The 16,141-nt window shown below is 39.7% G+C and overlaps 1 long non-coding RNA gene across 3 annotated transcripts in view; it reads right to left on the bottom strand.

Annotated features, from left to right (window-relative positions):
* Positions 1 to 520: 520 nt before the first annotated feature.
* The window catches only part of LOC132138991 (uncharacterized), a 43,024-nt gene continuing 27,403 nt past the window's right edge, over positions 521 to 16,141 (bottom strand). For all 3 annotated transcript variants that reach the window (XR_009433268.1, XR_009433265.1, XR_009433266.1), the window contains exons 3-4: positions 4,596 to 4,641; positions 521 to 812 (exon numbers count right to left, since the gene is read on the bottom strand). This is a non-coding gene — a long non-coding RNA (uncharacterized LOC132138991). The remainder of the gene's footprint in view (positions 813 to 4,595; positions 4,642 to 16,141) is intronic.

Raw genomic sequence — 16,141 nt, 5'->3', positions numbered from 1 at the left:
CACGACCACTTCCTGATGCAATTCAGAGAAAACAGCCAACCAGCTTTCCTGAGACATAAAAACATGAAATTTGACAGTGTCATTATGTGGGACTAAACTGTTTCAAGAACAAAACGTGAAGTGTGAGAGCTACTTTGCATTATGCATGTGAAATGCTTAAGTGTATAAATCAAATCCAAGCAATGACATTGAGTCTGGACTTTATTGTTCTTTCATATTGTGCGTGTGAAATGTTTAAACAATGGCAAGCCAGAGAAAACGAAAAGAAAGGATAGTTGTACATTATAATCATAGAAATATTGTAGAGGTGACATGTTCAGACTGAAGCAATAACTCCCTGTGCAGAAGTCCCTTAGTGTAGTACTGATTCAACCATGTCAACCCTCTCAATGGATCCGAGACTGATCATTTTAATACCCAGGATATTAAATATTTCATCACCCACGGTTCAGCAAATAAATCACAAGACCTGTTCCCTTTTTTTTTTTTTTTTTTTTTTTTTTTTTTTTTTTTTTTAGAAAAATGCACAATTTATTGAATGAATAAAATCTACAAGCATGTTGAAAAGTTGGACAATATAGCAGTTCATACAAAATAATGCACTCCACACAAGGTTCAAGGGTTATTCAGGCTACTTTATATGTTGTGTACAATGTGCTGTCAGACCGTCCTGCAACATTAGGTCACTGTGGTCATCTTTCCATGTCAGCAAAGCTGAATGAAATGGGCAGCTCATTGGGTTTGTGACCTGGCGTCTTCGGCTGCTGGACACTAATGAGGGAGGCATGTGCTGGAGAGAGAGCTCTCTCAACCTGCAGCAGAGAGAAGAACACTTTACAACAGACAGTCATTTAGACCTACATTACACACAGAAATGTTACATTAAACATTATTAAACGTGAGGAGTTTAAAGCATTCAGTTCCGTAAAAACGACAATCTGGTTCACAGTTGTGGAGTCTTGCTCTATTTCAGACAATAAAGTTACTTTAATAATTATTCTTTACAATACAATATATAAAATTAGTTCTGCCACAACAGTAAATGTAGAAATCTTTTTTTATAAATTATAATCTTTTTAATAAACATAGTATTATCATTATTTTTTTTTTATGTATGAATTTTGCTTTCCAAGATTAAGTTCATTATTTTTTGGGGGGGCCTTTTCTTTATTTGCATAATTTATTGAGTGTACATAGGATACTGTAGGGCATCTGTGATTTCTAGGCAACACTGTATAAACTCATAACTGACTCATAACTGTATAGTTATGGCTCATCTCATCACAATTTCAAGTCAGAATAATTAGCCAGCAAATACAAGCTCTTTGAGTAAAAAGCAAAAGGTGATTCTCAGAAAAGTATTTCTTAAAAAAAAGCTTTGTTATTCCTCACTCTGGTCTGTAAGTGATTTGACACAAAGCACTAATTCTGACATTAAGCCCTCACAAATCCCTTGCTGCTCATTTTGTACCATGATCATTTATCAAGAACCTCGCTCTCTCTCTAAGGCACAAGGGAAGAGTCCTCATAAGCATCACAAAGTTTTCCACACAGCTTGCCAGATTTATTAAAAGTTGTTTAGCACTAGAAGGGATTCTGACATTCCCAATATTCCAGGCTGTCTGTCGGCAGGCTTACAATGTATTATCATACCACTTTAATATAGATACACACTTAATCCAACTGTACAGTTTGAGGAGAACAGATCAATGAGAAATATAAAATGGAGGATTGTAGCAAAATGAACTGTTTCCATTGCCCTGTCAGACTTTAAGTGCACATTCATAAGTTGAATTCTGAAATGGTTTGGTGCTAATAGACCCGGGATGGCCCTCTGACAGCTGCTCTCCAGATCTTTCTTCTGAAATGAAACCTCATCGTAGGCACTTCTTCACTCGGGCGCCATTGAGGAGCCATTGTTTTCCTCGCTTCTGTGTTTTAAGTTTCCAATAAAAACAAACCAGCGCAATGCACGCACAAAGATGAAATGATGCTTTAAATTTCATTGCCTTTGAGATCTGACTCACATCCTGAAACATCATCTTAGATGAAATGGACACTTCTCACTTTCCACAACTCCTTCCACCGACCAGGAGTTCGACATCTCCTTCGATTCTTCAACAAAAGGAAACTAAACCATGCCTCATTATGAAACATGAATCAGGTGAATCACTTCCAGTCTTAGCCATTTTCAAGGTTCAGTACATGACTGACAAAAAGTTCACCAAGTTCTAAAAAATCTTCATGTACTGTTTGCTAACAAAGAGGAAAACAATAATGGAGTCTCCGACACGTTCTTGTCTTCACCTTTGTTCCTCCCCGTCCTCTCACATGGTTTTTGCTTACACGTCTCCTTATAAACTGATAAGAGTGTGTTTTTTTCTTGTTGTGAAGAACACAGGTCTGGGAGGGTCTGTGTTTCTGCCTCCCCTCATTATTTCTTGTTTGCTGTTTGGCAAGAGAATAACTTATCCGATTCCACTTACAACCTATAGCCTTCTCTCTCTCTTTGGTTATAGTATTATATTTCTTAAAACCTTAGAAGGCGATAACAAGCATGAGAGGAGAGGACCTTTATTCCAGTACATATACTGTTAGCTGTGTATTGTGGACGTCGCTTATGGTCATGTTGCCAGCACTTTCTTCAGTGGCTTGTTAGATTTGTCTCATCCAGCCATCTCCATTCTAAATCTCTTGTCCCAGAGAGTAAATACAAACTCAAATACAAAAATCAAGACAATAACAAAAAGTACTTCAGCCCAGAGGAATAAATTAAAAGTGCTTGCTACATACAGCACGCTGCCTCAGGAGAAGCATGTGCCTTTGATGTGTGGTCCAAGATCGGCACAGATGTGTTTTTCAGCACCACTTTGCTTTTACTGACTCTGCAGAATTCATCACCCTAACTGTGTCAGATTCTTCTCCGACCGCACATTAGTTCTCTGAGCAATGAAAGAGGTGCTTGAGCCACTCTTTCCAGAACTGGACCCTGCACCTCAATACAGTCCACACTAACCACTCCTGTTCGATTCAACCACACCGCTGTCCTGAATGAAAAGAGCAAAACCATCTGTAGATCTCCAAAACTATCACCTACATATCAATTTAGGTTTCCAGGTGTGCTACATACTCAAAAACTTGACGTGGTCACTAAATAGACTGCTGATAAAAGGGACAGTAATAAGTACATTTGCAGTTTGTGACTCAAAGATGATACACTTCTAAAAAAAAAAAAAAAAAAAAAAACAAAAAAAAAAAAAATCTACCAACCTAAAATGGGTTATTGGTCTTATTTGGTCTCCCAACCTGATCAAGTTGGTCTTTTGGCTGGTTTTGGCACTTTTTAGTCTAGGACAGGGCTTCACACACACACACACACACACACACACACACACACACACACACACACACACACACACACACTGTATATATACACACACAATACCTTTGAAATATTTTCCAACCTGAGAAGATTTCATATTTAAAAAGGTAACAACACATTTGCATGATCACAGTTTTCCGATGTTAAACTGAATATTCAATCTTTTTTTTGTGTGTGTGTGTGTGTGTTTTATTTTTTTATTGCATATTTTAATTGTACATTTTTTTAAATTTAAATAATTAGTAGTTTTTCCTTCAAGCAAACCAGGAGTTTTTGCTTCCTAGTCAATGGGTTTTAAAGATGGGGTAAGCGATTTTTCAAAAACGCTTTAGAAAACTGATTGGAACTAAATAGCAAAACAAACTTGTAGCCAATCAGTAGAAAGGGGCGTGCCTAATCATGACTTGGAGGAGAGAGCGTTCAGTGCACAGGATGGACATTAGTTGAGCCGAGCGAAAGAAAGATAGAGATGGCGGATAAAAAACAAAAAGAGGAAACCGTCTGTGGAACAAAAGTAGGCTTAAGGCAATAAGGCAAGAAGTAGGACCTGTGTACATATCGGATCAGCTTTCCAAGCGCTGGAGAGAACTTAAGGCCTGCAATCGGATGCCGAAGTTGCTTTGTTTCTTCTCGCTAGGTGAGTAACACCGTGTCTGCACCACAACAGCTAAAGTCTGTCTAGTACACTGGATGTGACAAAGCGACCGTTGAAAATCATTTGAAATTTCTTTCAATATGTCATAGATAGAACGCAAAAGTAGTTTTCTATTTGGGATTTCTTGTGCCGTGCCATGGCGTGTCCAGTGTAGAACATAGATATGTTTATATATATATATATATATATATATATATGGTGTAGACAGTATCATTGATTATAATGAGTTTTACAGTATTTTGTCGTGCCGTGCTTGGTTTTACAGAACTAATCGTTGACTGGGTTGTGTACATATGTGTGGGGTGGAGCTATCAAAATAGGGGCGAGACACTTTTGGGGTAGGGGTGTGTTTGTTTTGGTGATTTCAAATGTCAACATTGGCTACCAGAAATCACTTACCCCACCTTTGAAGTGCAAGCGCGTGATTTTTACTTTTTTCTTTGATTCACCCCGACGAGCTTTAACTGGTGAATTGTTTTTTTCTCTCTGTGGCCACTTCTTAACCTCAGAGATGACCCCTCATTTTATGTGACATAAATAACAGAACAATCTACTAACCTTCCTTCCTCACTTCAAAGAGCAATGCACTTCCTCAGAATCATCACTAGAAGGGAAGAAGAAAAAAACACAATAATTAGTGTCATGTTGGAATGAACTGCTTCTATATGTCTAGTTAAACCCGTCAATATCTCTCTGCTCCTTTCTGACCTAAAGTAAATGACGTGACCTACTTCTTCCTCCACCTACAGCTCTTTTGTTGATGTAGATAAAAGCACCTCCTCACCACATATCTGACAATGTATAAGTAAAGCACATTCCAGTGCACAGTCTCACTCCCAACCCTACAGAGGAACACTAAAAGAGTTTCAGCTATTATAAATAATTTACAGAATTTTCATTCGCCCTTTTAACCCCTCTGCAAAAAGCACATTTGGCTCAGGTTATAAATATATGCTCCACATATCTGCCTCGGTGTATGAAGGTGAATCATAACCTGGAGAAGCCCGTGGTTTAGTTGAGTCCCACGTTTTGTGAAAGTCAGTTCTTTTCCTTTGTTGATGTGAGAATAAATAAATGTGTGACAACAGGTCATAGCAATATAAAAATGCAAAACAAATACTGTCCCTGTCCAGGACGATTAGGACAAACTCAACTGTTTCTCCATTCAACCTTGAAATATTTATCCTACTACTATTTAATGTAACTAATCCACATAATCACTCCATTTTCTTGTCCCGCCCAATCAAACGCTTTGCCCTGGGTACAAACACTTTGGTACGGCCCTGGCATAAATTATGCTCTTCCACCATGCAAGATGTGTGAGACTGAGCATCCGTGCACACACAAACACACCCCCATCTTGATATCTGACACCAGACAGCACAAATATCTCTTTGCAAGGGGCTCCTCTCCTTTCATATGTGTGCAAATGAATTCATGGCCATCTAAGAGCGGGCAGAACCAACCCCGTCTTCCAAAGGCTAACCCAATGGAGCAGAGGCAGCCCTGTCATAGGGCCTTTCAGATACTACCAAATCTAGATAAATGCATTTAGCAGCAATGTGTGAAAACATATTCACCAAAGTGGTGCAATATTTTCCAGTTTTTATAAATTTCATAAATCATCTCAGTTTTGACACTGTAATGAGATATTAGGTAGTTCATATTTATCCATGAAATATTTTTTGTGTGTGTGTGTATAGATCTTGGTGTGCTTTTCTGGGCATCCAGAGACATGTACAGTTTATCCCACTGTTCATCCAGAAGCGACTCATTTCATTAACTGTTATTAATAATGTAACAGTGTGCTTGTACAGTTTTTCTCTCTTTTCACTACAACATTAGACATGCACTACCACATCCACTTACAAAAAAAGTATGAGAGTCCACAAACATACACTGAAACACACACACTCCAGCACACATGACCTACAAACAAAGTTTGATGTTTCTATAAAAATGAATCAATCTGCTCATCACACCACTGGAATCTGTTTAAAGCATTACTCTAGACGAGCACTCTGTCTCAACTTGGCTATAATCAGTTACAAAAGTGTTTTTTTATATTTTTAAACATATTTTTTAAACATCATCGAATATTATTATTTATATACATTATATATAATGCATTCTTTACTGTAAATATAAATTTATATATATATATTTATATTTATTTATTATTTAACAATCCAGTAGTAATAATTAACATGATATAGAATATTAAATAAAATGTAATTTCTTTAATTTAATTAATGTAGTTTATAACAATTCAGTATATAATAACAAAAACAACAACACTAAATATTGCTGAAGGTTTGATTTCTTAGTATCTTCTCCCAACAATGGAAGAGCCTCTACTTACGCATACACTAAAAATAATCCTTTGTGATTGGAGAGCTAATTTGAAGTGTCAATTATTCTTATGCAAATGTTCTTTCTCACATTTCAAAAGAGGTTGAGCACAGATGGCTACCAAAAAAACATGCCACGCAAGGCAAAGCAGCCGCCCAGACAATAAGATTTTGTATAATGTGATGATGGTGTCTTCATGTCTGTCTTCCCTTATGCTGGTGGATGCTTTTACTGATAGCAATGCTTTGCTAAAGGAAGGATGTACACTAGCTCTTGTTTACCACCAACAGAATGAGAAGCTTTACTACAAACAAATCAGATGATATGGATAAATTCATGACCATTTATCAGTAGATATATATCGATTAAAGTATTGATTATTTTTATGTACGCTGGCAAATGTTGGCAGCAAAATGGAGAAGAAAGAAAGAAAAGGGATAGTGAAACAGAGAGAAAGAAAGAGACAGTAAGGAACAAGAGGCTGCTCTCTCAGTGTGACCCGAACAAGCCGCTAAAACGTGATTTCTGACAGTTTGCTAGCACTCAGGCTGAGAGACAGCGGCCTCTATGCTTTCACGCTAAAGACCATGATTTTGCCTCTGAGAAGTCGGCTGACAGACACACCTGCTGCGAAACTAAGCAACTCCAGGACAAATATGTGGATAGACTTCAACAAACTAGCATGGTAATAATGGTCAACCACTTTAAGAGCGGCAGAGAAAAGACAACTTAGTCAAGTGGAAAAATTAGTAAACGTTTTAAATGCAATTCATACCAAACCACTTTTTCTTTTTTTTCCCAAATAGGACAAGATACAGGAAGAGACTGCACAACAAAAGACAATGTTCCTTGACCTTCTCAGCTGATCCAGCGGTTAACAAAAAGGAAGAGAAAAGAAGACGGCAAAGAAACTTTTCAGAAGAGTGGATCAAACAACAAGCTCTGGCGTCTTGTTACAACACAACAATGGAGCCATTGAAACCAAGACTGAACACGGCAACCGGGTCCACAGGTTCTGATTGTCCCACAAAGGGTCAAGAGGGAGAGGAGAAGCTGAGTGTTGAGATATTTAAGACGATAATGGTGCTCCAGAAATGAGATGGTTTCAGTTTGCCAAGTTTGTTTCGACGTCTCTACCTCAGAGGCTAAAGCTGTTAAACCTGGATGCCTAAAGAAATAAGGGAACTATCCAGACTTATCGGCTAATAAGATCCAAGAGTTTGCAGAGTGTGAATAAAGTGATATTTTACATACACCCTGTTCCTGAATAATGTTAACTGGGGAATAAAAGCTTGACCATTTAAACTCCATAGCCTAATGCCAGTTAGTATGTTACCCACCACACAAAGCCAAACAGAGATGTTTGCTTACACAGTCATGGGGCTTAAGTTCTAATAATAGTCTAAAATAATGAACACATTCTGGAAGTGAATAGAGAATGAAAACTTATTATAGCCTGAATAGCATTTACCCTTCTCTTCTATCAACAAAAACTCAACTGGAAGATGTTTTACCCAAAACAGGTAGTTTATTGAATTGGATAGTCCCCTTGAAGAAATATGATCTTTACTAAAAGAAGCACCGTTAGCCTATGCGGATAAATGAGCGGTCTGACAAATATGATTAGAAGAACATTTCTGTCAATAATAACTAGCAGATTTTGGCCTTTTGTCAGGTCCCTCAAGACCCTATAGCTCCCTTAAGACCCTGTAGCTCAGATGATGCTGGCAGCATCAAGGTCATGGGTTTGCTTCCAAGAAAATGTTGAATAAACTGAACATCTTGAATAAATAAATTGGATTTTATTTTTTAAATCAACAGTTGATTTTGGCAAGTTGAAATGGTTTGACACTGTTTTAAAAAACACTATTTTACTATTCAATGCAATCAAAATGCTACATGTAGAAAATCGGCATAATTAGAAAGTCCAAAATCTATACAGAGAAGGGGGACTGGAGGGTGTGTTCCAGCTACAGGGGGATCACACTCCTCAGCCTTCCTGGGAAAGAACAATGCGGTTTATATCCCGGTCATGGAACACTGGACCAGCTTTATACCCTCGCCAGGGTGCTGGAGGATTCATGGGAGTTTGCCCAACCAATCCACATGTGTTTTGTGGATTTGGAGAAGGCATTCGACCATGTCCATCACGGCCTCCTGTGGGTGGCGCTCCGGGAGTATGGGGTCAGGGGCCCTCTGTTAATGGCTGTCCGGTCCCTGTATGACCAGAGCAGGAGCTTGGTTTGCATTGCCGACAGTAAGTCAGACTTGTTCCTGGTACATGTTGGACTCCGGCAGGGCTGCCCTTTATCACCGGTCTCCACTTGAGGCAGGAGCTCTCCACCAACCTGAAGGGGACATGCTGAAGGTCCTACGTGCGCTGGGATGGTTTGCAGCCGAGTGTGAAATGGCTGGGATGAGAATTAGCACCTCCAAGTCTGAGGCCATGGTTCTCAGCTGGAAAAGGGTGGCATGTCCCCTTCAGGTTGGTGGAGAGCTCCTACCTCAAATGGAGAAGTTAAAGTATCTTGGGGTCTTGTCCACGAGTGAAGGAAGGATGGAGCAGGAGATTGACAGGCGGATAGGTGCAGCTTCTGCAGTGATGCGGTCGATGTACCCATTTGTCGTGGTAAAGAAGGAGTTGAGCAGCAAGAAGACAATCTTGATTTACCAGCTGTGGGTCATGACCGAAAGGACAAGATCCCGGATACAGGGGGCCAAAATTAGCTTTCTCCGTAGGGTTGCTGGGAGCTCCCTTAGAGATAGGGTGAAAGCTTTGCCACTCTGGAGGAGCTCAGAGTAGAGCCGCTGCTCCTCCACATCGAGAGGAGCCAGCTGAGGTGGCTCGGGCATCTGTTCCGGATGCCTCCTGGACGCCTTTCTGGGGAGGTGTTCTGGATACGTCCCACTGGGAGGAGGCCCAGGGAAGAACGAGGACACGCTGGAGGAACTATGTCTCTCGGCTGACCTGGGAACTGCTCGGTATCCCCCGGGAAGAGAGAGAGGGAAGTCTGGGCATCTCTGCTTAGACTGCTGCCCCCGCGACCCAGCCCCAGATAAGCGGAAGAAGATGGATGGAAAATCCATACATATTTAACTTAACTCACAAATAACTGAATATCGCTAAGGGTATAATCATAATTTGATCTTAATTTGAATCTGTTGCTGCAACACTGCTAACTACAAACAACTTCCAGTCCAATGGTCCACTTGTCTCCTGCCTAGAAACCAGTAGATGTCTAGGCTACAAGAAATGAACAGATACAATGGAAAAATTGTTTCTTAATGTCTCTCAAAGACTGTTTACTAGAATACCGGTTACCCAAATGTGAAACACCAATGAAAGAAATGCTAAAACTAATCTCATAGCAGCAGTGACGGTTTACTTCCAGCAGGATTCTGAAATCCTCCAGTACAAAATGGTGGCTCACTTCACACCAAAAGCCAAAAAGTCCAGACAAGTAACCATGATACTGTCACAAACACTGTCACTGTGAGGGCGGACATGCCTATTCACACAGCTCACACTAGTCTCTCCATGTGACAGTGTTTTTTCTATTTTCACCTATCTCCCCCCAAAAAGTGTGTGTGTGTGTCATACACATCAAAATGGTAAGGTGAATCCTTTTGAGCTGGCGGTGCAGTTGGCCACAGAATGAATAAACATCCATGTCAGGAGAAACTGATACACTCCCCTTTTCAAGCAGACGGGCCTCTCGTGGGAAATCCAGCACTAACACAATGGATAGAGATGGCCTTTTGTTGAGTTTCTCAGCTATTGGCTACTTCTTCTCTTGAGCCTGTAGCCTAGACAGACCACTCCCCTCGACCATACACACAATTAACTTTTACCTTTTTTATACTAATGCATTCTAGAATGTGTTTCTTTGTTACTTCAGAAAGTTGGAAATCAGAAATGATTAATATGAGCACTGTGAGTCTGCTGGTTCTCAACAGGAGTTGCTGGTGTGTTGGTGTACCTTCCAGGCTTAAAAAACAGCTATCTTAAATACCTAAGTTGTAAATTTAGACTAGTCTAAGCTGTTTTTTTCAGCTCCTTCCTCAACACAGATAATGACCTCATGGTGAGGATTTTTAATTCTGTCTCTAAATCCTCTGAATAGTGTATAAAGCCATGATGTTCATCCAAAAAACTCTAAAGGAAGAGCTCCCTACAGGTCAGATGGCTGGCTGAGTCGGGTGATTTCACTCTTTCAGGGAGGTTCAACATCTACACTAGACTTGAAATCTAGCTATCTATCTGTCCGTCCGTCCGTCCGTCCGTCCGTCTGTCAATCTATCTATCTTGTACTAGGTAATATATTAATATTATATACTGTAGAATAGCAAAACCTAACTAGACAGAGTTGCAGTGTTTTATACTAAGTTGACCACAGTGATGTGACAATATCTCAAATCTAGATTTTTAAATCTTAAGATCATTTTACAATTTTTCATTTATGCTTGAAGACAAGATTTCTCCCACTCCCACTCCGCCTCATCTTTCATTCCCTTGCCCTATTCTTTGCTTTCAGATCCCATCTGAGTCAACAATAAAGTTGTTATGCATGATAGTTTGGGGAGCAGAATAGGTACTGCTCGAGCCTGCTGTGTGGCAACAAAGTGGGCCCATTCTCTTCGTCTGGGCTCAGTTACGGGGCCCTGGGCAGTGGGACAAGGACAATATTGCCGGGACATTCCCAGACTGATGGAAACAAAAAGATTCAAACCACAGCCAGTATTGGACCCCCTTGTCCTTACAGAGAGGACATCTTGATGAACAGGCCAACTAAGTGAATTAAGTGTCTCTCCTCACAGTTGAATAGGGACCTGATAAAAGACACAGAAACGATGGCACAATTTGAAAGCTTTTTTTATTTGGTCCTCAAAGAAATAGTTCACCCAAAATTCACCAAAAATTTTGTCATTTCCACATTTACTCCCCATCATGCCATTGCAAACCTGCATGACTTTCTTTATTCTGTGCCCATCAAAATGTTAACAGCATAAAGATTCACTGAACATACAAGTGGGGATCCAAAAGTCAGAGATCATTTAAAAAATCGAAGTGAAATTCTATTTTACACCTGGAAATGAACAGGAAGTAAAGTCAAATTTTAAACAAATAAACCACATGTATTTCAGAATCTGAAATTTCTGGGACACTTATCAAATAAATATATATTTCAAGCTTCTTCTTATGATCATCAGGTTTGACACAAACTTGTAGAGTTTGTGAATCTTGAGTGCTGCTTTCATTTAAGCAAAAGAGAGACATTTCTACTGCACTGCTTTTGCATTGTTTTTCTATGTAAACATGTTCCAAATGAACATCATGGACCACTGTGCTCGCAGCATCTCACACATGATGACATTGCACTCTGAAAACACAACATTCAAGTTCAAAGCAGTTTAAAAAATGTATCTACAGATCTTACACTTTCTTTTAATTTCACTACTGTCTCTCACGTTCTGGGTGAATGGCCCCTAAGACATTCTCAAACTCACAATATCATTTATACCAGTATAATTTGTAATTAATTAATAAACAAACAGATAAAAAATGGTAGCATTTTCATACAGGCCCCGTAGACTCGTCCCCCTGCCTCGGTAAACTCCCTTAGTGCCTTGGAGCAGACGAAAAACCAGGCATACGAGAAAGAGCTTAAATGGAGTCCCAAAATCAGGGGACCATATGTGCAAATGTTCTGTGTCATTATGCTGTGTGGCGGTGCACAGGGAGACCACCATAACTTAGTTTGTCGTCCATACAAAGTTTGCGCCCAGCTTGGATGGATTCATTAGACGGCCTTTATTTGGAGCCAATGAAGCTCAAAAGACCTCCAACAAAGGAGCTAATCACAGACTCTCTCCTCAGCTTTGGCCAGAGTCTTTCTTTTCACTGGGTCTTAGATCATTTCTCACAGCTAGCTGGCCAGCTAGCTCCGAGCTTGTCTGGACAGACAAACAAAGCTTTGGGATATTTATACTCTGTGTATATGTACAGCTGTTGTTTCTATAGGACAAGTGAGTTTGCACATGTGAATGTGCCCACACACATGCACATTCATACGCACAGAGCTGCTACTTTTGTTGGTTTTGTGTCGCACACAAACAGACCTGTGCTTGTGGGAGTGCCGATGACTTCTGTTGGTAGTGGTGTGCTAATGTTTATGTTTGCATATGTGTGTGAGTAATATGTGTGAGGGCAAAACAGACAATATTCTAGCATTGACCTTGAACCCCAGTATCCTTCATTCGTTGCAGTGTGAGTCCTTGTGCATTGAAAGCCTTTTGGATTTGTGTTGCCTTGTCCCTGCCCTCTAGACAACCAGCTTCCATCCCTGCAATACAACACTCTCCTCTCTCTTATGGGTGTAAAACACTGTGTTATGTGTCCGTTATATACCCTGTTGTGTGTTATTTATAGTCATACTCTTTAAAACATGCAGATTGCAAAAGGGGTTTGCAGCCTGATGCCAGTGTAGAATAAACATAGTTCTATTGTTCCTTAGAGAACCATCTGTGTAAGGGTACTTCAAAGAAATTAAAAAGGCTTTACTTTTCCTCTTCTAACAGATAAGCCCGTGTGAAGAACCTATATATGTAATATCAAAAATATCAGAATATTTCACTAGTTCTTTATAATAAATGTTTTATTTGATAAAGTTACTGCAAAACATGTGAAGGTAAGGATAGAAACGGCCTGGAAATAGAAATAGAACCTACCCGGGTTCAGTGGGAACAGCATTTTACATAATTTCTAATACAATTATTATGGTAAATTAATATATAGACTACTGTTCAAAATGTTTTCAAATGAAGTCTGCTATGTTAAGTCTGCTATTTATTTAAAATAACATTTTTTCTATTTTAATATATTTCAAAATGTAATTTATTGCTGTGCCGGCAAAGCTGTATTTTCAGTAGTTTTCAGTTACATGATCCTTCAGAAATCATTATGCTTATTTGGTTCTCAAGTAACATTACTTATTATTATCAAATGTTCATTGTTAATTTTAGAACTTTCAAATTTCACAGTTTTCTTTATTAAATACTTAATATATTTGTAATTTATGACAAACTTTAAAATTCTTTATTGCTTTAAAATAACAGCAATTATTTGAAATAAAAATATTTGTAACAATGTAAATGTCTCCAGTGTCACTTTTGATCAATCGAATGCATCCTTACTGAATAAAATATTTAATTTCCATAGAAAAAGAAAATAAATAAAATATATTGCCCTCAAACTTTTGAATGGTAGCATATATTTGCCTTAAACCATACACTGTATGTTGAATTTCTTTACAGTTAGCAGCCACTGGCGAGTGTTTCATTTATGTGCTAAAGTCTATTTAGGGCCAGAGCCAAAGGTTTAATTATTATGTTTATTATTATTGTCCAAAACCCAACAGGATGTCAGTTATTTCTGGGCAACTTTTGTGTAGTTTTGTGGTCTGACAAAGCTCAGTGTTTCACCATGGAAAAGGAAGTTGTTGTAACTCAGCCATAAAGTGTCCGATCTTCCCTAAACTTCACATGATTGATAAGAGTCATGTCCTGAAGACATCAACATGCAATAATCCATTATAGTCATAACACCACCAGCTGGCAGCAGGAAGTTTGGCACATATAAAAGACTTTGCCATTTTCCTACATACTGTATTTACCACTTTAAATGCATATTGCCCGCCAGTTTTCCTAAATCCACCGGGTGGTGGTAAGCCCGGGTACGAGGGCTTTTTCTATGCTGCTTGCAGCTTTAATTGTAACTGTACTTGTAACTGTACTGCCACTTGGCGAGTCTTAATATTCGACCCTGCAACCAGTTATTATTAGATTTGGACTATTACAAGTATTCATTGCAACATGTCATGAGAATGAGAGATAGCTGTTAATGTATCTGTCTTCTTTTTTTGTAAAAATACATTTGAGTGTTGCATTGAGGCAATGCAAGAGATATCATATTTTATCACAGCACATGCCATTTTCTCAAATAACAACCACCAAGATGAAAAGAAAAGAGGGAAAGTGCACTGACACAGGATATTCCTCAGTTGCAGCGAGGGTCTGCATGCACCCCCACCCTTTCACTTCTAAGCGGCACCCACAGAAGGCAGAAAGGCTTTCTGACATTGCCCTACATTCAGCTGACTGATCCCACACACACAGTATCTGTCACAAATAATCATTACAGCCGCACCCGTGCCCGCACACACACGCACACATGCTCTTTCTTTCCCACTGTATTAAATATTGAAGATTTCAACTTTCAACTGGGAGCATGTTCAAGCACCCTCCCATCACAATACACACACACACACAACATGTGTGTGTGTATTGCCCTAGCTGCAATACAAACCACCTCTATTAGAGTGTCAATCGTATTCAGATCTTTTCTTTCTTGCTGGTGCTGACTTTCAGAATATACGGAAGCCCTACATCCTCAGACGTGACTGTGCCCATGCCCATCCATCCATCCATCCTCACACATTTATGTGCTTTCTTTCCTTCTTTCTGTATCCCTTTGTTCCTCTCTAAACATCAAGGTGCCTTGAATTTCTGCCTAATGTTGGCTAAAGCTTTCTAAAGAATACCACCCGAGCGCTGCTGCCCGCCTCTATTGCGAGTACCCATGTCACCGGGTCGTCATTAATTATTCCCTTGCTTACAACATTCTGTTGCCACGGTAATATGCCATTAAGGGAGAGCCAAGCGAACAGCAGTGTCTATGCAAATGAGGCTGCCACAAAGACCCTGGGCGCGGATTTGCAGATCGGAGGACGCTGCAACGGACACTCTGTATTAGAATTGAATAAAGGGACGATAATGTACCTGGGTTTCTTTTTAAAACATAATGGTTATGCCGAACGAGTGCAGGAAGGAGCAGAGGCGGAGGCTTTGGAGGGAGCACATGGCATTTAAGAAAATACAGGGGTGTGTGTGTGGTATTTGACAGACATTTGAGGGACGAGTTGGCAGGGGCCATCAGCTTAATAACAGATGCCTTCTATTTGGATGATGTGGAGAAAATAAAGAGGTTTGAAATTAAGTTCTTAAATTTAGAACATGTCCTTGTTGTCCTGATGAGTTCGCTGGGATAGTGGCAGACATAATTGTGCACAGCTTTTGATAAAAATCAGTTGATAAAATTTACCTGTGATGTCTCAAAACAAGAAGACGAGAAATCTGTGAGAAGGGGAACATGAGAAATTCAAAGATGAATATTGGTGCCCCGCTGAACATTTCGCTGTTTTGGCATGTAAACCCTGAGCCAATCAAAAGTGATGTTCTTGAAGCATTTAGGGAAGGCAGACTAATGCTGCGTTCCAGGCAGGTTTTTGAGCCCGTAAGTCACGATTTCAAACCACGACTCACGACTTTATAGCGTTCCAGGCAAGTCACGCCAAACTTCCTGAGCGCAAGCAATTGTAGCTAGATTATTAATTTTATTGCAATGTTATATTGTCCTAAAATCGTTTTTTTAACGTGCACCACTTGCGTAAACACTGCATCTATAGGCAATATTATCCGTAGAGGCTGCCATTGTTGTTTCGCAGGCTATGTGACATCAGAGTTCGTAACTCGGAGTACATCTATCTAGTACGAGTTCACGGGTGGGAAGTCACGGGTTTGACTGCTCTTCCAGTGCAGTTTCACGGGTAGAAGGTTGGAAAAACACGGGTAACGGGTTGCCTGGAACGCGGCTTAAATCAGCAAGAAATCTCAAGGCTGCATTACTCACACAC

This window comes from Carassius carassius, chromosome 4, assembly GCF_963082965.1.
Source record: "Carassius carassius chromosome 4, fCarCar2.1, whole genome shotgun sequence".
NCBI lineage: Eukaryota > Metazoa > Chordata > Actinopteri > Cypriniformes > Cyprinidae > Carassius > Carassius carassius.
Note: the sequence above shows the minus strand (reverse complement) of the source record. Positions and strands in the feature narration are given on the sequence as shown.